This window comes from Mustela erminea, chromosome 6, assembly GCF_009829155.1.
Source record: "Mustela erminea isolate mMusErm1 chromosome 6, mMusErm1.Pri, whole genome shotgun sequence".
Taxonomy (NCBI): domain Eukaryota; kingdom Metazoa; phylum Chordata; class Mammalia; order Carnivora; family Mustelidae; genus Mustela; species Mustela erminea.
In genome coordinates, this window is record NC_045619.1 from 26254505 (window position 1) to 26279120 (window position 24616).

A 24616-nucleotide genomic window follows, 5' to 3' on the forward strand; every position below is an offset into this window, starting at 1 on the left:
TCAGTTCTCTCGTGAAGATGTGTGCTTCTTGGCAACTGTAAATGCCTTCAATTAGCAGTTGTAAAATGGAAGGGATGATTCTGTCCCATAAGAAAAATGGATGCAATCACTGCATGTCAGATAAAACCAAGATATTACGGTCCTTATCATAGCATAGTGCCTCAGACAGTACTAGGAAGTACTGATATCAATGAATTGGTCTTATAAAATGTATCCAGTCTATCACATGGGCATACCACTGGTAGATCCCAATCCCAATCTTATAGACCATTATTGGTCTATTGGCACAAACTTACATGTCATAGCACTAGTTTAATAAATTACAATGTAGTGTTATGGTGAATTTAAACTCAGTTAAAATTCCAAATGATTTCTGTTTAAATTCTGGCTCTGGTACTTAGCATCTGTGTGACCCTATAGGGACAGGTCTAGATTTTGTAGGGCCTAAAGCTTGTATAACTTGGGCAGCTCCTGAAGAAAAAGAATACAAAGGCATGGATCAAAATCAATACCAGGTCTTGTAAAGAACCTCATGTAAGTGAGAGGCCCGAGCTTAGACTTCATTAGCATCATGGTAGACCCGGCTCCAGGTAGACCTCGCCTCTGGGAAAAGTTACATGATCTTTCCGGATCACAGTATCTTCATCTATAAAGTCAGGATAAGGATCATCACTTTGTAGAATCCAGATAGATAGATAGATAAAGATACAGATTTATGGTCCAAGGTAGCTTGCATTGAGAGTCAGCATTTTAGAACTCAAAAATCCATCTCATGTTAGGAATATTCAAATGTACAGAGGCCACATACTGTAATGAATAGATTGAAACTTTTTTTTCCCTGAAATCTATCTGATTAATTGTGTATGTAGATAGATCCCAAGGGACACAGGACTACGTGATCATCAGTCAATAACATGAACTCTCAGCAACACCACCAAAGGAGTGCAATGTGGAAGCCGTCATCAGATGGGATCTTGGCAAGGACAAGGGAAGTAGTCGGAGAGACTGAGGCAGGTCATGTGAAATGCTGCAGGTCTGAATGTTGACAAAGACCTCACCCCACCGACCACATCACCCTTTTGGAAAAGTAGTTTAACAAACACAACCCTGGGGAGCCTGGGTGGCTCAGTCAGTTAAGCCTCCGCTTCTGGCTCTTGTCATGATCCTGGGGTCCTGGGACTGGGCCCCACATCCCACTCCCTGCTTGGTGGGGAGCCCACTTCCCCTGCTTTGTGATCTCTCGTGCTTTCTCTGTGTCAAAGAAATAAGTAAAGTCTTTAAAACAAGAAAAAAACCAAAATCAACACTACCTCATTTAAGCCTCATGGCAGCTCTGGAGAGCAGAGAAACGGTGATAAGCACCCTTTAGAGGGCCTTTTTTGGCAAGCTCCTACCACAGCCCACTTCACAGAGCAGCCAGGAGTCAAGCCTGCACCGTCATCATCTCTCACTGAGTGTCTCCCAAGTGTCAGATATTGTGCTAAGTACTCCACATGTGTTTCCTCATGTAATCTTCTGTGTACCATTATGTTCATTTGACATTGAACCATCGGAGCTGAGGTTCAGTGTCTTGCCAAGGACTTGCAACTATTAAGTTATGATAGTTTTGAGCATTTTCATAAGTATGTGAACAGATTTGGAGCCCCTTTTGGAACTCATAGCAGGTTTGGATCCCGTGGAGAAATTACCTAAGGGCCCTGGGCTACATCTGGAACTGAATCTGCATCCTCTCTAAGAATATAGTCTCCTCAAGGATTAACACGCATAACGGCGCCAAGACTGCAGGTAGATTCCATGGTTTCTGGGCTCTGTCCATTAATCTCTGTATAGCTAATGTCTCCTACAGTTGACAGCTAAATGTCGTGAGATGAAGAAGTGAGCGAATATTTTGGTCGTGTGGCAAATGAGGGGCAGGGCCAGGAAACCTCGGTCTGTGGACTGCTAGCCGGGGCCCCCTTACTATTAACCCAGCTGCTCCCTCTCTGCGAAGGTTTGGTAAACTTACTGTAACAGAGACCCAGAATACGAATGGCTTACACAACACAGAAGTTTGTATCCTCCTTATGTAAAAGTCCATGCAGTCATTTCAAGAAAGAAAGAGGTGAGGAAAAGCCTTCCTTGTACTCACCTAACCAGGAAGCTTCATAGCACTTGCAGGCACATCCTACGAGCCAAACTAGTCATGTGGCCACACCTAGCCACAAGGGATGCTGGGAAATGGAGTCCTTATGCCCGTCTAAAATTTCTATTACTAACAACAGCAGGGGAATGGTAGTCTTTGCCAGAGGGCGAGCCAATTTGTGCAGTGGGAAAAGCACTAACAGGTGTACGGGTTGCCAAAGGTGGGGGGTGCTCCTCACCTGCAAAATCCAACAATAATTATAACTACCCTGAATTTCAGGTTTTTCAACTCTAAATAAAACAACAGCACTAATTCATTTAGTGAGCAAGCTCTGTGCTCTGAATGCTATAGCATATACTTACTTTATGTATGTGATTTAAGGGCACCTGGGTGGCTCAGTCAGTTAAGTGTCTGCCTTTGACTCAGGTCATGATCCCAGGGCCCTGGCTGGAGCCCCGCATCGGGCTCCCTGCACAGAGGGGAGTCTGCTTCTCCCTCTGCCTCTCCCCCAGCTCCTGCGCACTCTCTCACTCCCACCCCCCAACATACATACATACATATATATATATATACATAAATCAATAAATGAATCTATCTATCTTGATATATGTCATTTAATCCAGTCTTCCCAACACTTCACACCAGCGTTCTTGTCACCCCTTTCCTTTTGGAGAGAAGGAAACTAAGCCTCAGAGAAGTTAAATAAATTGCTCAAGGTGTCACACAGTGAGCGTGCGAGTGACGCAACCTGAGCTGGGCTCACGGACTCCACAGCCCATGCGGGAAACCCTCCCCCGTCCGCGCTGCAACCCTAGAGCCGAGGCTGTCCTTGTCTCAGTGCTGCATCTGCTTTGCCCCCTTGTCGCCAGCATGAAAGGTGACACAGTGGATGGAGCACCCGGTTGGTTCCCTCCTCTTTCCTCAAGGAGGGCAGCGTACAACGCTGGGGCTTCAGGCCTCCTGGTACAGAAGCTGGCTCCCCAACGGGGGCTGTCCAGAAAGAGTTCACGGTTGTGGAGACAGGCTGGAGCCGAGAGGAGGAGGAATCCAGGTTTGAGAAGAGAAGAGGAAAAAGCAATAAACTGAAAAATCACAGCTCTGCAGGCAATGGAATCTATTACTCAGAGATTAAAATGTCACAAGGAGTACACGTCAGCTCCAGACCTTGGAAAAGGTTTTTTCCATCATAATTACGGCTTGCCACCAACACAGGACTACTTCCCTTCCTGGGGAGGAGACTGCCCAATTTGATGTCTTTCTAGCTTTCTGCAAACCTCAAAAGTTGCCGCTTACGTTTATTCGTAGTATTAACAATGGTCAACACCAATGGGCACTTACTGTATGCCAGCTACCTACAGCTTATTATGCCTTCAATAACCCTGTGAAATGGATACTCTTCATTTCCGCCCCCCATCTTACAGATGAGGAAACTGAGGCACAGAGACATGGGTTAATGTGCCTAACCTCACAGAGCTGGTAAGAGGAAGATCAACATTTGAGCCCAGCCCATCTGTTTAGAACTGTGATCTTAAACACTCTTGGAAACTGCCTCTTCACTGCCCTATTCTATTCGTGGGAAAACGGGAACTAACACAAGTCCTCCCAGAAATAAACTGGCAAGTCATTCCTTTTTTTTTTTTTTTCCCCTTTCACATTCAGGCACAATACGAGCCAAAAATCTAAGGCGTGGAGGGAGGAGCAAGAAATGTCAAATCCAACCCCAGCAGGGATTTGTAAACTAAATTAAGATTCACATTCAAGGGGATACTTACTAGTTAACCTTTAAAAATGATGTTGTAGAAGGACATTCTTAAGTTTGTGAGGTCATAAACCATTTGTACCATGTGATTTGCACTAAAAAAAAAAAAAAAAAAAAGGGTTTTGATCATACACACACACCTAAAAGTTTGCACATGAAATCACCTCGAGTCCTTCTACCCAAGTAGCAAGATTATATACAAACTTGTTCCTCTGATATCCCTCCATCCCATTTCCACCAATGTCCCTCTAGGAGTTCTCTTAGAGGTGATTCCAGTTCAAGGTTTTTTGAACTCGAAGTTCTCAGGCTCGTGCTTAAAAACACCTGAAAACCAGGCTCAGCGACCATGGCCTCCATCCCAACCAAACACGACACCGTTTCCTTTTTTTTTCTTTTGAGACAAACTTACACATGTAGAAGAGCTGGAGAAGTGTACAAAGAATTACCTTTTTTCCTAAAGATGTGGTAGAAAATCACCAGTCTGATGGCACGTCGTCCCTGAATACTTCCGTATGGGATTCCTTCAATCAAGAACATTGTTCTGTGTAATCGTGGGTCAGCTTCCATCCAAGTCAGGAAATAAACACTGCTGTACCGCCGCAGTCTAGTCCTCAACCTCAGCTGAGTTGTGCCAATTGTCCCAATCATGTCCTTTATGGCAAGACAATCCAGTCCAGAACCAGGTTACCATGGGTTGTATCTTGTCTCCTTCAGTCTGGGATAGCTTCTTAGCTATCTTCCATGACCCCTGACATCTTTTGAACAGTTCAAGGCTAGTTATGTAGGAGGATGTCCCTCAGATTGGGGCCGTCTGTATGCTCTGACTTTGTTCAGTGGACCCCAGGGTGGAGAAGGTAAGCTGCGAGAGAAACCAAAACAGGTTTCTGACTCACAGGTCCTGAAGCGAATACATGGTACACCTGGAGGGTTCACACCGGGGGCTCGAGGCAGAGGACAGACAAAGATAGAGACAGAGCTTGGACCACATGCCTTTCTCAGACTCCATGGGTGTGGTGCTTTGGGGTCCCCCAGGGAGGACCATATCGCTTAGCGCAAACAAAACAGTGGGCAGCTACCAAGGGCCCAAACTCCTTAGGTCTTGGGCTTGGCATGGGAACCCATCCCTTAGGGAAAGGCTGTTCAGATGTGTTCAGATGGGTTGCTGCTGTGGGAGAAAGTGAAAGGTGCTTTGACCGTTGCTGAGAATGTGTGTTCTTTCTGTGTGGGATAAAGAGCAGGCCCAGGAGTTGCTGAGAAACAAGAGGAAAAAGGCATTAAAAGGAAAAAAAAAAAAAAAAACAAAAAAAAAAACACAAAAAACAGAAACAAAAACCTCAGGGACTTCAGCCTCCCATTTGGAAATCATGTTCTCCTCCATTATCATTACTGACAAGGGCAAGGATGCTGGGCCTGCATTGCAGCTCTGGCTTTCAAACGCTGGCGAGGCCAGGACAGCTTTCATCAGAGTCCGCAGGCACATTTCTGATGGGGCAGCAAAAGGAAGCTGGCCTTGCTAGCCCTGAGTCCTGTCTGCCCCGCTCCCTCCGCCTCCTCCAGCTCCCTCCCTTAGTCTCTCCAACAGCAATTAGCCAAGATTTCAGTGAGACTGAACTTTAGGAAGAGTGGGAGCCTGGGAGCCCCCTAAGCTTTTTTTTTTTTTTTTTAATTAAGTTTTTATTGTGTAAAATACACATGTCATAAAATTCACCATTTTAACCATTTTTTCAATTGGCATTAAGTGCAGTCACACTGCTGGCAGCCATCACCACTCTCAATCGCCAGCACTCTTTTCATCTTGTGAAACTGAAACTCCGTACCCATTAAATAATAACTCCCCTTTATTCCCTGCTCAGGCCCCTGGCAGCTACCATTTTTCTTCTGTCTCTGTGAATTTGATTACTCAAGATACCACATCTGAATGGAATCACAGAGTATTTGTCCTTTTATGATGGCTTAGTTCCCTTAGTGTCATGTCCTCAGGGTTCATCTGTGTTGTAGCATGGGTCAGAATTTCCTTCCTTCTCAAGGCTGAGCACCCCCCCGGAGGTCTTAAAAGTTATGTAACTATATATGTCTTCTGGGGCTGCCACAGCAAAATACCACAGACCCGATGGCCAAAACAACAGATACTGATTTCCTCGCAGTTCTGGAGGCTGGAAGTCCAAGATCAAGGTGTCATCTTGGTTTCCTCTGAGGCCTCTCTCCTTCGCTTGGAGGTAGCCACCTTCTGGCTGTGTCCTCACACGACCTTCCATGGGGTGCATCCATCCCTGATTCAAATTTCCTCTCTCTGGTTCACCTCTCAAATTGGATGAGAGCCCACCCTAATTTTAACTTACTCACCTCTCTGAAGGTCCAATCTAATAATACGGTCACATTCTGAGGGACTGGGGTTTAGGGCTTCAACATATGATTCTGGGGACACACTTCAGCCCATAACCTTCCTGAGAAACACATTTCTCCTCATGGCCCCCCTTCTGGGTGCTGGTTTGGCTTATGCCCATGAAGCATGTGGCGTGCACTGGAGCACAACAACTCCTCTGTGGGACCAGCTGGCATCCTTGCTGTGTTTTCCCACATCTTCGTGTGCGTCCTTCTAGCACCTACTGGGTGCTCACTTAACAACGTGTGTTATGCTTCCATCTTGGGTTGAGTGGGTGCTGAGGCAGCTAGTGGAAGAGGACTCAGAATCACCTCACTGTGGGAGAGAGAAAAAACAGGGAGACAAATGCAGACTTCATCTGCCAAACGACCCTGCCCCAGCTGACCCGGGATGACAAAACTGACTCAGTTCATGATGAATTGTCGTAGCGGTTACAAGTGACTGGGTGCCAGCCCTTGAACCAGCCTTTCTGTAGGTATCCCATTTAACCCTCAAGTAGCTAATATTCTCATCCTTACTGCTCAGATGAGGAAACCGAGGCCCACAGAGTTTATAAGTAGCTTGTCAAGTCATGTAGACTGTGTGTGCTAAGATAGCATTCAGGCCCAGAAGTTCCGCGAGGTGCGCCCAAGAGCCTCAGAAGACAATGGCATAAAAATTACTTATGCCTGGGCGCCTGGGTGGCTCAGCTGGTTGAGCAACTGCCTTCGGCTCAGGTCACGGTCCTGGAGTCCCAGGATCGAGTCCCACATCGGGCTCCCAGCTCCATGGGGAGTCTGCTTCTCCCTCTGACCTTCTTGCCTCTCATGTTCTCTCTTACTGTCTCTCTCTCAAATAAATAAATAAAATCTTTAAAAAAAAATTACTTATGCCTGTGAATAGTGATGATAAAAAACCACTTATATAATAATGGGGTATGGTGAGAGGATTGGATGCAGGCTGTTTTTCTTTCATTTCAAATTCTCCACTTCTTGGGGCGCCTGGGTGGCTCAGTGTGTTAAGGCCTCTGCCTTTGGCTCAGGTTGTGATCCCAGGGTCCTAGGATCGAGCCCCACGTAGGGGCGGGGGGGGGGGGTCTCTGCTCAGCAGGGAGCCTTCTTCCCCCCCTCTCTCTGCCTGCCTCTCTGCCTGCTTGTGATCTCTGTCTGTCAAATAAATAAATAAATAAATCTTTAAAAATAAAATGAAATAAAATTCTCCACTTCTTCAATTGTGTCTGTGACATTTATTATTTTTGTTTTAAGAAAAGACTTTGCATGTTGGGGTGCTTCTCCCTTGAGGATGAAAACAAAATCATACATACCTCCTCTCTGGTGTTGGTCCATAAAGAGTTGTCCTGTTTGTCCTCACCTGCACCTGGGATTTTAAGAGCAAGCAGCTCCCTTGGTCTTCATCAGTAATAGATTTTTGAAACATGAAGCTTTTTTCTTTTAACTTTTTGCTCTTCTCTTTCTCCATCTCCTCTTTTTTCTCCTTCTCTTTCTTTTTAAAGCAACACATGTAAAAGAGTTTGTACCAGCTTATCCTTGGAATATGTGTGTTGCAAGCTCTGGGTCCGTCATGTTCCAATGTGAAGATGGATATCTTGGATTTGAAGAGTTCTGAGAAGAATCACAGAGGGCTGGGTTGTTTTGTTTGTTTTCTCAAGCTCTGAAGGCAGTAAGAAAACCCTAACTTCATCACACTCTCCCTTCCAAGGGAGAGTGTGATTTCTAAGTTGTTCTTCTAAGAAATCAGTCAAGTCCTGGTTGCTGGCAGGGGTGGGGGTGGGGCGGTGGTAGGGAGAGGGTGGTTGGGTTATGGACACTGGGAAGGGAATGTGCTATGGTGAGTGCTGTGAAGTGTGTAAACCTGGCAATTCACAGACCTATATCCCTGGGGCTAATAATACATTATATGTTAATAATAAATAAAAAATTTAAAAAAAAAGAAATCAGTTAAGTCCCTATAAAGGACAGCAAGAAAATCCCTCCAGCCACACACTGTCTAACTTCCTGGTTCCATTAAAACAACTGCCTTTTTCATAAATAACTTCTGGTGTCTTTGCCCTAAACCTTGGACAGATTTTGACCTGGAATGATCAAATTCATATGAGATGTAGAATAGCAGGCGTAATTAAATATATCCTCAATGCTCTCCACCAAGACCCAATCTTACTTTGTAGCTTGACCTAGATCTCAGTGACATCTCCAACTCACTCACCATGTCAACACCAAACTGGCCGTGAAACCAGTTACACAGCACTGTCTGAGTCACGTGGGTCTCCACAATCTGCACTGGGGGACCACCGTGCCAGCCACAACTGTTTGCTTAACGACATCCGATGTGGGCTAGACTTAAAGAGGAGACTGTGTGGCAGCCTGGGCTAAGCACGTGGCCCCGCTGGAAAGCACGAAAGCAACGCCCAGAAAAATAAAGAGAAAGACAGGTAAGAAGAAGAAAATAGGGAAGAGAGGGAAGCAGAGACAGAGGGTGTCCTAAGCAGGGAAGAACTGCTAAGTACAGAACAATGGTTTTTCCTCTTTAGAGGAGACCACACTCCAGTAACTGGAGTTGCTATGGTTTCCTGAATGGTTTTCCAATTTTCCATGAGACCTTAATATGTCACTTCTGAGATGGGTTTCTTTGCGAACTCACTGCATGTAAGTGTATCTCTTTCAAAAAACCACAACTGCTGAGGTATCCTCAAGTGTATCATCGGCTTGTGGTTCTTCTGGGATTTTTTGTTTGTTTGTTTGTAAGTGGAAAAAGCCTAACACTTTTGTCTAAAAATGAATCCATAATCTTGCCTCCCAGACCTATTCTTTCTCATGGGTTGCCGACTTTTGATATCAATATTCCAATTGTTAGGTTTCTCCCATTACCTCAGTCTGTCTCCAGTATGTGGAATCTGTCAGTCCATTTCCAGACCCAACAAATCTATCTCCATGATACAGCTCCAAAATCTCAGGGTTGGTAAATAATCCTCCCACAAAGGATTCCTCTCCCCATGGCACTCTTAGCAGACATTACTAATAGATCACCGCACTCTATCTCATGTCCCTTAGCAAGGCTAAAAGCAATAGTAGCTCTATTCTTTGAAGGCTTGTTATACTACATACTTACTGGGTATAAAACATTTATAGCTACTGGGCTAAACATTTTGCATGCCTTAACTCATTTAATTCTCGTTAAAAAACAAACAAACCTGTGAAAACATACTATTGTTTATTTCCATTGGACAGGTAGAGAAGAGGCTGAGAGAGAGGAGAGAAATATCCTGGCTTCTCCTCGCTTCCAGCCCTCCCATCTTTCCCTATGGCCTCCCACTTACTGACTCCAGCTGCAGCCAGTTGGCCGGGCAGTCAGAGAAATGTAGTTTGCAGGAGTCAGCTTCTTGCAGGGCTGAGCAAAGCGCAGGACGGGGATTGGATCTGAGACCAAACAGAATGACTGGCAGGGGGCCTCTCCTGATTTCACAGCAGAAAGGAATGTGTCCTGACTCTGAAAACCCAAAGCATTCAATCCAGAAATTTCCTTCTGTACTTAACACTTTTTTATCGAATCGTTACCTATTTGCCTTTGTGTAGAACAGGTTCGCTGGTCTTTTCTTCTTTGGTCTGTAGGCTCTCTAGGTCTACTGGGAAGACACAAGTGTGAGTTAGTGTTCTCTTGTCATATTGCCTAACCTTGTGCTTTGCTCGATAAATATTTGTTAAGTGATGAATGATATTCAGTGCGTGTGCTCCTTCAGACTGAGGTGTGTCGTGGGGCCTCAGGGGGTATGCCAAGCTACAAGACAAACACCTTACAATGTCCTTGGAGAGTCCGTTTCGCAGTAGGGTAGGTAATTTTAACCATAATTTTTATATAAAAACAGCCAAAAAATGAAGTCAAATAAAATTTACATGGTTTTTTAAAAAGATAAACTAAATTCATTTAAAAATAATATGCTCTTCATGTATTCATTGTGTTTGCTTGTTTGTTTGTTTTCAACAAATACTGGCTGAGCTTCTTCTATAAGCCAGGCACTGTTCTAGACAGACATGATGCCTGCCTTCAGAAATTTTACAGTATAGTGCAAGCATCAGCAACATCCCCTAGAGGACCTGAGAGCAAATGTTTTAGGCTTTGTGGGCCAAACATTCCTTGTCGCATGACTCAACTCAGGCATTGTAATAGAAAATCAGGGCAAAGGAGGGCTGAATGGGAAGAAATCAGAGAGGGAGAGGAACCATGAGAGACTCTGGACTCCCAGAACCAAACTGAAGCCTACAGCAGGGAGGGGGGTGGGGGGATGGGGTTAACCGAGAGCTGGACACTAAGGAGGGCACGTGTGGTGATGAGCACTGGGTGTTATAAGCAGCTAATGAATCGTTGAACACTTCCACAAAAACTTACGATGTACCATATGCTGGCTAACTGAACATAATGAAAAAAAAAAAAGAAAGAAAGAAAGAAAGAAAAACCTAACTCAAAAAAAAAAAAAAAAAAAGAAAGGCAAAAGAAAAAGAAAAAGAAAAGCAGCCATAGGCAGGAGAGAAACAAGTGGCTGCTTTCGGTTGCAATAAATCCAGATCACAAAATCAGGCAGCAGGCTGGATTTGGTTTGCTGACCCTGCCTAGACGGGAAAACCGACACCAAATAATGTATGATGCCACACTGTCAGAGAATTACATACTACAATAGGCTCCGTGGGCAAACCCGGCAGAAGTCACTCCATCCAGGAACAGGACAGGCTCCAGAGGCATGCACCCTGGACAGTCTCAGGGGGCCCACTCAGAAGGGACACTAGGTGGGTTTAATGCTCTCTTGTCATAGTCTGGATATTCTTTATCATTTTATTTTTTAATTCGTGAAGTCAGAAGGAACACGGGAGAGTAAGCAAGTATGGAGAGGCACTATGCCAGGCGTCAGTGGACCCATGGGCCGACTCCAGCCTGCACGCAGGCCAGTGGGCAGCGCCAGCGGCTGGCCCCGTAGTCAGGTGACAGTGGGCACCCCTGTGGCTGGCAGGAGCCCTGGGGATTGACAGCAACCGAACAATAGCTGCAGTACCCGATGCCACAGGTGGCGGCAGCGGTGGCAGCCGTGGGGGAGGGGCCGCCCTGGGATGCATCCCGGAAAACCAGCTTGCGGCTTGCGTGTCCGTCCCCAGAGCTGGTCCCTGGAACACCTGCAAACTTTAAGGGTCTTCTGGCACGCAGGTAGGCAAATCTGTCAGCAAAGTATTACAGAATAAGTGTTTGCAATGACGTTGTAATAATGGATATCCAGGAGTTATTAACATTGTTCAAAGAATTTAGAATTTCTAGCTTTGAAAACAGTTGCAGCATTGCAGACCAAATATCCATGGGCCGGGATATGGAAATTAATTTTAGAGCTGGTCCTAGTCGGGGCGCCTGGGTGGCTCAGTGAGTTAATCCTCTGCCTTTGGCTCAGGTCATGATCTCAGGGTCCTGGGATTGAGCTCCCCCCCCCCCCCCCCCCCCCGTGGGGCTCTCTGCTCTGCGGGGAGCCTGCTTCCTCCTCTCTCTCTGCCTGCCTCTCTGACTACTTGTGATCTCTGTTGGTCAAATAAATAAATAGGATCTTTAAAAAATAAAAATTTTAAAAATAAAGATGGTCCTAGTCAACAGAATAATAAAGTACTATCTTCATAGAAAGTCTCAGATAAACCAACAATAACAAGGAAGATAGTCTTAATTTTCCTTGGATTTGAAATCCAGTGATAGAATGCATAAGGGGACATTTTGAATTATATAAAAATCATGAAGCTGCTTTTGGTTTCTTGTATGTCCTCCACAAGCTGCAGGAATCGTCAGAGGAAATGGCAATATTAAAATATTAAATTTGTATGTAAAAATCATATAATTAACACGAGTTCAATAATATAATACTACTTGACTAGTATTACTTATTATATTTATAATATTATAAATAATTTATTATTTATAAATAATATAAATTCACATATTAAATTCAGAACATAAAAGTGATTTGTATGAAGAGTTAACTCTTTTTAGAAAAATGGTTCCACAGCATCATTACCTCCAGATGTACTAAAACTCATATTTCAAAATAATTTATGAAAAATGTATCCCAGTGTTGTCACAGCCTATAAAATATGCTGCCCCAGCCATAGTCGCCTCTGTAGATCTGATTTCAACTGTTGAAATTAAATTTATCAAAACGTTTTTGTGACCTTGCATTTACCAACGGCCACTAACATCACTTTTCATTGCATGAACTGAAAATGAAACTGCTGAAAGTAAAAATGTTTACAACCTAATGAATGAATATGTAGGAAAACAAACCAGAAAAATCTTGATATCATATCAATCCATATTATTTATTATATTATAAAAAATTATGACATCAAAATATGTTTTGGCCATATTGTTACTCATATTGTTACTCATGTTTTTATTACATTTTATGAAAAATAAAATATTTTTAAAAGAACAGCTTTATATTTTACCTTTGTCCTTTCTTTCCTACTTTTGAAACAAGGGGCCTGTATTTTCATTCTGCGCTGGGCCTCACAAAGATGCGGTCAGCACTCTCCAGGCATCCAGGCACACTTTCCTGGGGAAGCAGAAAGGCCCAAAAATGAGAGGGAGCTTGTGGCACCAGACTGGAGTGTGGCCCCAGTACCAGCAGCATCACCGTCACCTGGGATCCTGTTAGATTTGTAGCCTCTTAAGCCCCGGCAAAAGACTCTGTGGGGGGACCACAGAGGTTAAGCCCCCAGGGGATTCTGATGTACCCCCAAGTTTGAGAATCACCGCTGTCGGGGACTGAGAGGTGTGTGTGGGCTGGGAGTGTGCGAGGAGGAAGGACCAAGTCCTGAAGGCCATAAGGAGGCAATGGAGCTTTGAAAGCAGGAGTTAAAAGCAAAGTCCTTACACAGGTCACAAGGCCCTCAAGGTTCTGTAGATCTTGTCTTCCACCACTGTCTACCTCAGCCACACAAAGTATCCTTAGACTTTCCATAAGGGAGAAATACACCTTTGCTGGGATAAATCATTGAGATTTCTCGGCTTAGTTGTTACTGCACCTCAGCCTGGCCTAGCCTGCCTAGCCTTACTACTAAAGTCATTACCAAGAAGCAGTGATCGGGAGGAAACTCAGAAAAAATGAATCTTCTGAGTAATTCTATTATGAAGGAAGAGTATTTGGTAGTTGTAAGGAAGATCCCGTACCTTGTTCACAGCTATTAAGTATGCAAAAATGCTACCAGCATAAAGTCCCGATGGTAAAACCCAGAAACCACGAGATGAATGCATAAAAGTAAACAGATAGGAGGCAGAATCTACAAGTGTGGGCTATGAATTTGTCTGCGTTTGGAAACTCAGCTCTCCCACTTACCTTGAACAGGTTAATTAGCCCCTCTGGGCCTCGGCTTCCTCATAGGTAAAAAAGGATAATAGCATTAGCTACTTCACAGAATTGTTGAAGGGTTGGATGCTGTCAGGGGAGTCAAGTCCCGGGTTCTAAGGGCCTGACATGTACTAACTCCTTAAATCTTCAGAGCAGCTCACTGAGATAGGTACCATTTTATCCCCGTTTTATAGACAATGAAACATGCACAGAGAGATTAAGTTACTTGCCCAAGTCCACACAGCTAGGGAATAATGGAGCTGGGATTTGAACCCTCAGTCTGATCATAGGGGCAGGGATGAATTGTGAGCTGGGAGTCAGGCAGACTTGAGGCAAATCTCAGCCCCAACACCCACCAACCGACTTTGAGACAACAGCTTAACTTTCGGCAGTCATGATTTCCCTCACAGTAGGAAAAGATTAAAAATATACATATACTTAAAATCTACATCAGGGTGAGCCAGTTGGGATAATGTATATAAAGTACCCCCAACTCCCACCCACCTGGCCCAGAGTAGACACTCAGTAAATGTTCGCTGTTGTTGTAATGATAAAGTTCCGCATGGACACAGCCTGAGCATGTGTCTGGAATAGGGTCATGATAAGGTGGAACATTAGGTCTTTGTCTTCTGCTCCCCACTGGAGTTTATGGAAAGACCTATTTCAAAATCCCCACTCCACTAAGGACAACAAGGTAGGTGTGGGGGTTGGTGTTGGGGGTATGGGTCTGGGGGTAGGATGCAGCCTCAGGTTTGTGTCTACCTGACCCCACAGTAATATTGGCCCAGCTGCCGCCACCCCAGCTTAGAGACCTGTTTCTCCTGAGTGGCCACTGTTGGTTTTACCTGATCGAGCAAAGCAGCAGAAGATCCAGGCGCAACAGGCAGCCAAAAAAGCAGTATTTCCCAGGGAAATGACACTATGGAACAATCCTAATTCATCAAGCATTTTAGGCCCTTCAGAAATGTTCGTGTTGTCCTGTCTCTTCAGCACTTCCTGTTTCTCTTTCACTTCCACCTTTTCCTCCTTCACAATGTGTATTTCCCTTTTTCCCAATCTTTCTCCTTCCTTCTTCTTTCCTACCCTCCTCCTTCCCTTCCCACCACCTCCCCCGGCAACTGGCATGGTTTTTCCCTTGTGTTGAATGTTCCCTGATATTAACTTAACAACTATGTCAGTGTACCCCCAAGTAAAATGTCACGTTGAATAAATAAAAACACATGACGCCCAGGTCAATTTGAACTGCAGATAAACAGCTAATAATATTTGGAGCATATTTACACACACACACACACACACACACAAAATTTGTTATCTTCCTGAAAGTTAAATTTATCTGGACATCTGATATCCTATCTGGCACCCTACCCCCAACTAACTGAAGCCCAGTGTGTTCCTAAAATAGCATTGGTCCTGTGAGCCAGTGGTTCTTGGAAATAAAAAGATGTTCCATACCTGCTCCATGATAAGCTTTGTAACTCATAATTGAAAAAAGGCGAGTAACAAATATTGTCTGAACACCCCAAACAAGAAAGAGGATTTCATCTCTTGCTTTTATATGCTGCTTACATTTTCAAGCTGTTCTTCTCAGGGCAGCTGACTTTCTTGGGGCATCCCCCAGCCCTGCCAGCCGCTGGGACACCCCAAAAGTTGGAAAAGGCTGTAGGTCAGAGAGCTCGGGTTGGAGGTGGATTGTCAAACTTCAGTAGGAATGTCAGGCCTCTGTTAAGGGAAAAGGTTACTTCTGCAGTGGGGGAGAGGGAGCAGGTGAACCACAGGGTTTTTCTTTCCACATCCCATCTTTGCCTCTTACCTGCCGCATCTTCAGAGTGACTGGGGGGCAGTGCTGGGAGGGGTGGGCAGAAAATCCTCTCCCTTTCTGAGGACCCTTTGGCTCCGTTTGGGAGCGAGGCTGACAGGAGGGGCGAGGGCCGCAGCTCCCCCAGAGGCTGAGGTCGGTCCCCTCTGACCATTCATACCCCCCTCCCAGCCCTGTGGCCCTCCCGCCGGCTGGGGTCTGAACAAACACAGCGGGCATGTGAAGGTCACGGAGTCGCAGAAGGCTGGAAGAGACGTGTGACCTCTCCCCTCGCCACTGAGAAGGAGAAAGGCTGCAGACGACTCCAGAAGCTGCGGGGTTGCAGAGGCCAGCGAGCACAGCTCCCCTTCCCCAGGGGGCCGGGGCGGGCGGCCTGCAGCCGGGCGTTGCCGGTTCGGAGCTCCGAGCTCCAGGCCGGGCTTTGTGCTCTCCCGGCTGGAGGCCCGCCATCCTGATTGAGTGAATTTCCAAGAAAGCAGTTGACAGGCTTGGCAGTGCTATTCCTGGAAATGTTCAATAGGCCATCTTCTGGCAGGGGCTGCCGCTGCCGGCTGGGTCGGAAGGGGAGAGCGCGTGCTCCGCGCCCCCTCCGCCCCGCCCGGCCCGTTCCCAGGAGCCCGGAGCCCCAGGCCCAGGCCGCCGAGTACCACGGGCTGCTGCCAGCCGGCCTGCTGCGAAGTGCAGCCAGACTCCCTGCGACTAGAAATTAGAAACCCCATCAGCTCCGGCGGCCGGGGACTCTTGGCCACCGCCAAAGGGCACGGGGGACGCGGCTTTAACTCCTGTGGCAGTCCCAGGGGGGAGGCCAAGACTGTGGCCGAGCAGAGGACGCCCAGGCAACTCGGGGGGCTGGAAGCTGCCTCTGCGGCGGAGCCCACTGTGGACCCCGGTTTCCGGGCCTCAGCACTGCCCGGCTGTGTGGGGCCGGATGCTTCCTTGCTGGAGCCTTCCAGGCATTCTAGGATGCACACTTGGCCTCCAACCACTAGGAGCCAGGAGCACCTCCACCTGTCTTCCCTCCCCCAGCTGGGACAATCAAAAATACCTGCAGACCTTGCCCTATGTCCCCTGGAAGGCCAAGTCACCCTGCTACACAGGAAAGGAGATGGGGTTTCTTGGGAGGCGGGGGTGACGCCAGTGACTACAAAGACAGTGACAGAATCTCAGAATCTGGTCTCCAGCTGAGCTCTGTGATGCCTGGCAAGTCACAGAATCCTTGGGCCTCAGTTTCTTTGTCTCTAAAATGGGAAGAAAAACAAAAGCAAATGCAGGGAGTGTGGCGATCAGCTGCGGTAATGCCCCCTCTTGCCCTCTGAGAGGTAGAAGGTACCACATACAACAGTGGAGCAGCCCAATCCCAATGGTGGGATCCTTTTCGCCGCAAAGGGCGGGGCTCCCTTCCAAAGGAGAGAAGAGTTGAATACTGATAAAATTCCCAGGACTCTCAAATTAAAATAAACAAGTGCTTTAGAAAGCTTTTCTCTTTATTTTTTTTTCCCCCTTCTGAATTCAAACAAGATTAAGAATGCTATGACTGCCTGAGGTTAATGAACTGATTTCCTTTTGTCTTCCTTGAAGGAGGATTTCTATTTTCTGTTTTAATCAACACCTGAGCAATTGTATCCCTCCAGTGAAAAAACAGAAAGGAAGGGAGCAGGAGTGTGTGGTGGGGTCCTCTATTTTTTCCCCTCACAAAATTAGTATCTTTTTATTTCTAATTAGTGACAAAAGCTGATGAATGAAACGCCACAGCCTTCTAGAAAGATGCTGTTGCTTTAAATGAGCTTTACTGTTATATAATTCTCTGGCTGACTTCATCCCACCAGCTTTCAAGGAACTATAAAGAAATCTTTAAAGGCTAATATTTCTCCTGTTCACACTGGCAGAAAAACACAAAGGAAATGGGTAACCTGAGCTTCCTCAAAGAGCCAAGTCCTTGAGGACAGGACTACACGTATCCCTTACCCCAGTCTTGGGGTCCTTGTCAAGCTCCAGGGAGCCACTGTCCTTCTTTTGCGGCTGTGTATGTTGGAAGACCCAAGGCCACATTTGCTTTGGGAAACAGGACACTGTGATTAATCAAAGAAAACAGAAACAGCTCCGTTTTCCATAATGGGCCCATCGAAGGGCTTTTCTAGGAAAAACCCTGATCAAGCTGTTCCTTCTATTTCCCTAACAGCTAACAGCCGGGAGTGGGGGCTGGCGGGTATGGGAGGAGGTACCCATGGAAGTTTATTCCCAAACAGTCCCTTCCCAGAAAAAGACTTCATTATTCTACCTAGCTCAAAGCACTGGGCATCTACTGACAGCCAGGGCCCTGTGGAAGAAAGTGGGCCTTTTCTTGCTGAGACATCACTGTCCATGCAGCAAGGACTGAGGTCCTCACTGGCATCCACGAAATCACTCTGATCAGACAGAATTCCCAGAAGAGGACTTGGGCAAGTGAGACTCTGAACCAAACTAATGGAGAAGGGTCAGAGAAGGCAGCCAGGCTGCACTGTTATAAAACCAGCTGGCACATGCTCCTCTCATTAAAAACAGATACAGCGTGGTTCTGGAACCAAGTAAGGACAGGGCTGGGATGAGGGTGAGGAAAGTGAGGCATCACGTCCAGTGCAAAACTTAAAGGCACCGAATAACCCCAGCAATCACATAAACCACATAAATGATACCTTGATGCAATTGTTCAAAAACTCAAAATTAATGCCCCCCAAATCCCTGATGAACAAAATACCAAAATTTAAAGACAGGGTCTGGTTTCACACACATCATGTATCTCCAATGACCAGCACTTGACTTCAAGCAGTCTCCTGGCTTTAGAGGGTCTCGGTGAAGCAGAGTGACCAAAGGAGCCAGGACTCAGACTCAGGGACAGAAAAGCAGCCCACAGCTACATGGCCCTCAGCATAGCCCCAGGCTCTCTGAGTTTTGGTTCTTACTTACAGAGTGGTCTTAGTGTTGGCCACACATTCCTCACAGGGGGGTTTTAGGACCAAAGAAAATCTTGTTCATGAGAGCATTTGATAAACCCTAACCGATGGTATTCTCGAGATGTATAACAAGGAATAGCAACAAGACTGGTAGAGGCAGTAGTAGGCAAGATGGGACATTTTTGGTGAAGGAAGAGAGAAAAGGCAGGAGGGAGGAAAAGGCTGTGCCCTGGGCCGTGTGTTGGGAGGTGGGAAAAACCAGATTCTAGATTCTGACTCGACTTCATGTCTCGGTTTAGCTATTTTTAACTGTAGAGCTTTGGCCCATTTTCCAAGCTCTCTGTGCCTAAGTTTTCCCAGTCTTAAAATGGGAATAATAAAGAACTGACACGAAGTCGTGTGTGCATGGCACCTCTGGTCCAAGCTGGGTATTAACCACTTACACACACACACACACACACACACACACACACACACCTCCCTGTGTTCCCACACCCCTCCCCCAGGCTTCTCCCATTAAGAGAAAAGAAAAGGAGAGAAGCAGGAGAGGCAGAAAGAATATAACCCAAGATTGGATGGAGGAGGCAAGAGAAGAGAATCAGGGAGGTAGGGGGGAGGGAGGAAACACAGGAAAGGAAGGAGGAAGAAAAGGAAGAGAAGAAAGTGGGGATATTCAGGTCCTGTCCTGAGCTGAGCGCTCTCTTAGAGCAAGTCCGTTCCAGTTGCCCAGGAAACAACCATAGAAAGAATCAAGGGCAACAATGTATTTAAGATTTATCTGTGATGACACACACAGCTCTGATTCACTTGCTTTACCTGCTGTAGAATATTCTCAAACATGCCTGCATTTCTATATCCATTCTCCCAGGGGCGGACATTTAAGTCGTGTAAGGGGGGTTTTGATTCATATCCGTAATGTTTGATTTCTTAAGTTGGGTGAAGGGATGAAGTTCAATTGTTTGGTCTCTTTTTCCCCTTGTCTGAAACAGTTGAACTCATCTAGAACTCCTACTGATTCCGCTCAACTCCCAGGCCTTGTCCTTCAGGTCCAGGCAGGTGGGATTCCTGGGAGTGGCTGAAGGGTTCCAGCAGCCACCGGCCCCACAGAGGGGACAGGGCCTCTAGTGGCTCTGCCTACCCTGGACAGGCAGAAGTCCAGCTGCACTAAGACAGGGCTCACAGGCCTGTGGCTTCCCAGACAGACGCAGCTACCTGAGATCTTGCCCTGATCCAGAAGCCCCAGGGCTGGGCCCCACAGGCAGTTCCAGACCCAGTGCTAGGATTTCATAGAAGCCTTGGAGGAGAGATGCTTCAGGGGAAATAGTTTTCTCCTTGAACAGCTGAGCTCCTCTGAATGGAATCTCTGTACCTTTCACAACGGAACAAAGGGGAAGGCTGTTTGCAAGCTTGGGGAGGCGCAAGTCACAGTTGATCCCCTGGAAATCAGTTCATGCATTTCCTTACCGAAGAACTGGAGAAAGAAGAAATGCCAAGAATCCAAAAGAATAAATCTTCTGGAAACAGTTCCTGTTTGCCTGTGGAATGTGTTGCTCCTCCCTCCTCTTCTCCAGTAGCTTTGTTTCTTAGAGACTGTTTGCTTTGGCTACGACCTGAACCGCTCTGCATTCCCCAGTGTCCACCTGCTCTGAGCACCGGCCTCAGGCGGCCAGCCTGGTACACAGAGAGTCCACTAAATCATGACTGGGCTGGGTGATGAGAGTGAGGTGCTAGCCTTGGGAACAAAGTTTGAAGGGATGCCCCCAAACTCAATAACTGACGTGGGTATATATTTTAATGCAGCATTTTAAAAACTTGTTAATGCAAAAATAATCCATGACGAACAAAACAATCATATTTCAAGTAAAGGCTGGGTCAGTAGAAACTCCTGAGTTGAGTGCAACATCAAAGTGCTGGGATCAGCTCTTCCTTTGTGGATCCTCGGCCCATCTCAGCAGGCCAGGGAAGAGAATGTTCCCGCCACGCCCAGAAACATCCATCCACCCCACAGCAGGATAACAGGGCCCAATCTCTACCAACCACCTCAACCCACAACCCCCTGCCCACGGACCCACACACAGCTCTGGGCCTCTTCCTCCCCCCCTCCCCGGGGACTGCTCAGCCTCCTGCCCCTCCCCCTCATACATGCTTCACGCACAACTGTGTGTTAACTATTCACTCCAGTGGCCCCCAAACTGAGCGCTGGAGGACATCTCATTTAGCTCAGACCAATTTTTAAAAAAATCAGTTCCTTGCCAACATTAACAAGTTGTGAGAGTCTCACAAAAAGACCAAGTTGCGGCCTGTCTCTAAAAATCCAAATGTCAGGGTGCCTGTGTGGCTCAGTCAGTCAAGGGTCTGCCTTGGGCTCAGCAGGGAGCCTGCTCCTCCCTCTCTGCCTGCCTCTCCCCACCCTAATTGTGCACTTTCTCTCTCTCTCTCAAATAAATAAATTAAAAAAAAAAATTTTTTTTTTTTAATCCAAATTTCCAGCTCATCTGGAAAAATCCAAATGCTTGACAACAAACAGAAATAATACTTCTGGTTGAGATTATACTAAATGCCGAGCACAGTACTCCGTGCTGGAGACATTTTTTCCTGTATCAACGCTCACAGCCATTCTGTACTTACTATCCCCCATTTTATAGATGGTGAATCAGAGGCTCAGAGAATTGAAATAACTTGTCCCAAGTCACACAACTAATAGGCAGTGTGGCCGGGCTCAGACCAGGGGAGTTTGACCCGACAGTGCAAGTTCTCATTCTTCTGTATCTTCCAGCATCACCAGGGTGGGGACTAAATGACTGTTTTTCAAGTGTGTTCCAAGAAGCCTCAAAGCCACTGGGCAAAGGGCCTGGCTGAGTGTGTGTGGGGTGAGGGGGCTAGCTCAGCCCCCAGGGCTCCCTCTTTTGTCAGAGAAGTTCTTTTTGTTTTGTTTTGTTTTTTAGATCATCTTATGAACTGGAGTCCCATTCAAGAATTCTTTGGGGAAAAAAGTCCACTGTTCAGAAACAAAAACAAAACAAAGCCCCAAGCCCAAATGATCTCGGTTTCTCTCTTCTTTTTCTTCTTTTTTTTTTTTTTTTTTTGTTATCTCTTCTCTACTTACCACGTCTTCCTAGACCAGCAGGAAAACTTTCTCTCTTCACCTTCGAGCAAGTGCTGGTCGAGCCACCTCTTAAAACCAGTGAATGACCACATGTCCTGAGACTAGGAGCCATGGAGCCAAGGCGTCCCTCCAAGACCGGCGGAAGGTAGAGAGGGGGGCTCTGAAACTCTGCTGAGGGCAAACAGGGTGGGGAGTGCCACCAAGAGGACAAGGGGAATGGAGTAAGGACACAGGAGCCAAAACCACGGAGCCTGGCAGATGCTGTCCCCGTGCCTCTCTTAGGTGAAGCCCTTTACAGATTGTCATGAATTTCAGGCCATCATGGCAGTCTGGGAATTGAGTATATTCTTTACAGAGTGTCAGGAAGGGGGACCTCAAGGCCTTATAGTGGGAAGGGCAGAGGGAGGAACCAGGGCTGAGCTCTGTCACAGCTTGGCACTTCAAGACCTTGGACATATATAAAGTGTGCATTGCGTCTCTCTACAGAACTTACCCAATAGTCCTAGGGACACAGGGAGACTACTTTAAAAACATAAAGGGACTTGAGAATGGACGTCTGTCTTAACTATGTGTGTATGGTCTGACACATACAAACCAAGAGAAAGTGGGAGCTTCCAGACCCTCTCTGAAGGCAGGACTGCTGAAGCTAGCCTTGCCAATGGGATTTTCACCTTGGCTTCAACAGCCATCCATTTGCCAATGACTCAAAACATCCAGAATCTGTTCAAATTCCTCTCCTGAGATGCCAACCCCATAGTTCTTACTCTGTATTGAACAACTCTACTTAGGGGTCCCATACACTCCTCCAGGAATTCCCCAAATGCAACTTCTTCCCATCTCTCTGAAACCTGCTTCTTCGGCAGTGTTCTCATTCAGGAGCTGCTATCCGCATCCATACATCCCAGAAATTTGGGAGTCATCCTTGACGGCTTCCCTACCTTATTCCTCATGGTTAAGCAAGGAAAGACTCAATCCACCCCTTAAGGAGCTCTTGAATCTACTTCTCTTCAGCTCTAACAGTGTGACCCTGGACTGGACCATCTCATCTCTGACCTGGATGACTACAGTTGCCAACTCTGGGTCATCCTGCTTCTGGTCTTGTCCTCCATCCTACGCCTCATGCTCCAAATCACCACACAGATCCTTTTGAAATACATACACATACACACAGAGTGATGATCATTCTAGAACATAAGTTATGATCATCTCATATCATGCTTAAATCCCTTGGATGGTTTCCAGATTTTCTTAGGACGACGTCCCAACTCTTGACCACGGTACGCAAGGTTAGCCCCCCTCATCTCTCCAGCCACCTCTATTCTCAGTCCTGCAGCCAAACTGCATCTCTTTCAGTTCCCCAGACACGATCCTCTCTCCACCTCCACTCCTTTTACCTGTTCCTCCATCTGCTGACTATACACCCCCTGGGATGGTCAATTTTATGTGTCAACTTGGCTGCGCTAAGGAATGCCCAGATTACTGGTAAAACAGAACTTTTGGACGTATCTGTGAGAATGTTTCTGGAAGAAAATGTCATTTGAATCAGTAGACTGAGTAAAGATCTCCCTCTCTAATGTGGGTGGGCATCTTCTAATCGTTGGGTGTCTGAACAGAACAAAGAGGTAGAGGAAGGATGAATTTGCCACCTGCTTGAGTTGGGACATCCATCCCCGAACCAGGACTTATACCTTTGGTTCTCCTGGTTCTCAGGCCTTTGGACTCAGACCGAATCATACCACCAGCTTACCTAACTTCATTCATGGCCTCCGTAACAGTGTGAACCGATTCCTTCTGCTTCTCTTATGAACCCTAATATACCCCCATGAACTCCTATTCATCCTTTAGCCTCAGTGTAGATGGCACTTTATCCAGGAAGCTTTCACTGACTTTTGAAGACCGAGTTAGCTACCTCCCTGTTGCATTTCCACAGCATCTTGTCCTACTTTCACTTTAACTCCTCTTCTAGGGGACATGTTAGGATTCCTTGTTGTTGACTTAACTGCTTTTCCCATCAGGTTGCAAACTCCATGAAAGTTAGCATGTATTCTATTCTGTTTACAGTTGCATCTTGGGAAACTATCCCCAGCACACAGTACGTGCTCAATAAATTCTCATTTTTCTGACTGAAGTGAACAGACTACTAAAAGTATAAGTCTTTCGGTAGAAACATTAAGAATCCTACTGGGAAAGAGTATGCTTGCTAAGGAAAATATTTCAGTCAGATGTGCAAGTCAGACTGTGCTCTAACAGTACCAAGAACTGACTACTAATGCCTTGGCAATTTGCTAACTTCTCTGCTTCCTAGAAGTTCACATATTTTGGATATTTTTTTGTAAAGCTGTAAAACAAAATAGATCTCTATGTATTTGAGAACTTCCTGAGTTTCATTCACTTTCTTCTTGCCAGACTGACATGGCTTCAAATCCTTGTTTTAAGTCCTCTGTGTTTTGTTGTGACTTTCCATACTCTCTACTCATTCATGGTCCTGAAGTTGAACTCTGGTGACTGTGTCAGGAAAAAGAGCTGTCATTAGAAGTGTATCTGTGCCTGGTGTCAAGAAGCAGGAGAAGTGTAAGGATTTTACTTCTAATTTTTCATCAATGTTTTGACCTCCCTTTTACCTGACATTTCCAAGCTCTGGGCAATGGGCTAAGCTGTTTCAGTTATTATATTCCTCTACACATCTCTCATTTTCAAACATAGGAAACTAATAGATTCAAAATGCTTTGGACCTTCCTTGATGTGGGATGACAGGAAGGGAAAAGACCTGGATTCAAGTCTCAGCTCCACCATTTATAAGCTTGAACCAACCATCTAACCCTCTCAGAACTTCATCTTTCTCCTCTGGAAAGCAAGAATGATACCAGTCTCACTCCTTACTCTGCACTGCGTAAATGCGAATGTTCTTCCCAAACGGTTCTTCTATCATGGAACCCTTGACCATACACTGGTCCTTATGGATATAATATGGATATAATATATCTATGGATATATCTATATCTATGGATATAATAAATCAATATTATTAGCAGGAACAGTTGCCAGTCAGTCACAATATCCATACTCACCTACGAAGCTAAAGCTTTTAACCCTCCAATTAAATGATAGGAGTGTTTGCTTTTCTCCCTCCAAAG

The 24616-nt window shown here is 46.0% G+C and overlaps 1 long non-coding RNA gene across 3 annotated transcripts; it reads right to left on the minus strand.

Moving 5' to 3' along the window:
* Positions 1-2728: 2728 nt before the first annotated feature.
* Positions 2729-15184, minus strand: LOC116593007. 3 transcript variants are annotated; one of them, XR_004286688.1, is made up of 8 exons: positions 14473-15184; positions 12726-12832; positions 9816-9883; positions 7621-7865; positions 6225-6579; positions 4328-5131; positions 3895-3976; positions 2729-3146 (listed from the first exon to the last, which is right to left on the minus strand). It is a non-coding gene; the product is annotated as an uncharacterized LOC116593007 (long non-coding RNA). The 3 variants fall into 3 exon arrangements; XR_004286689.1 differs by lacking the exon at positions 9816-9883; XR_004286690.1 differs by lacking the exons at positions 7621-7865; positions 9816-9883.
* Between the last annotated feature and the right edge of the window lie 9432 nt (positions 15185-24616).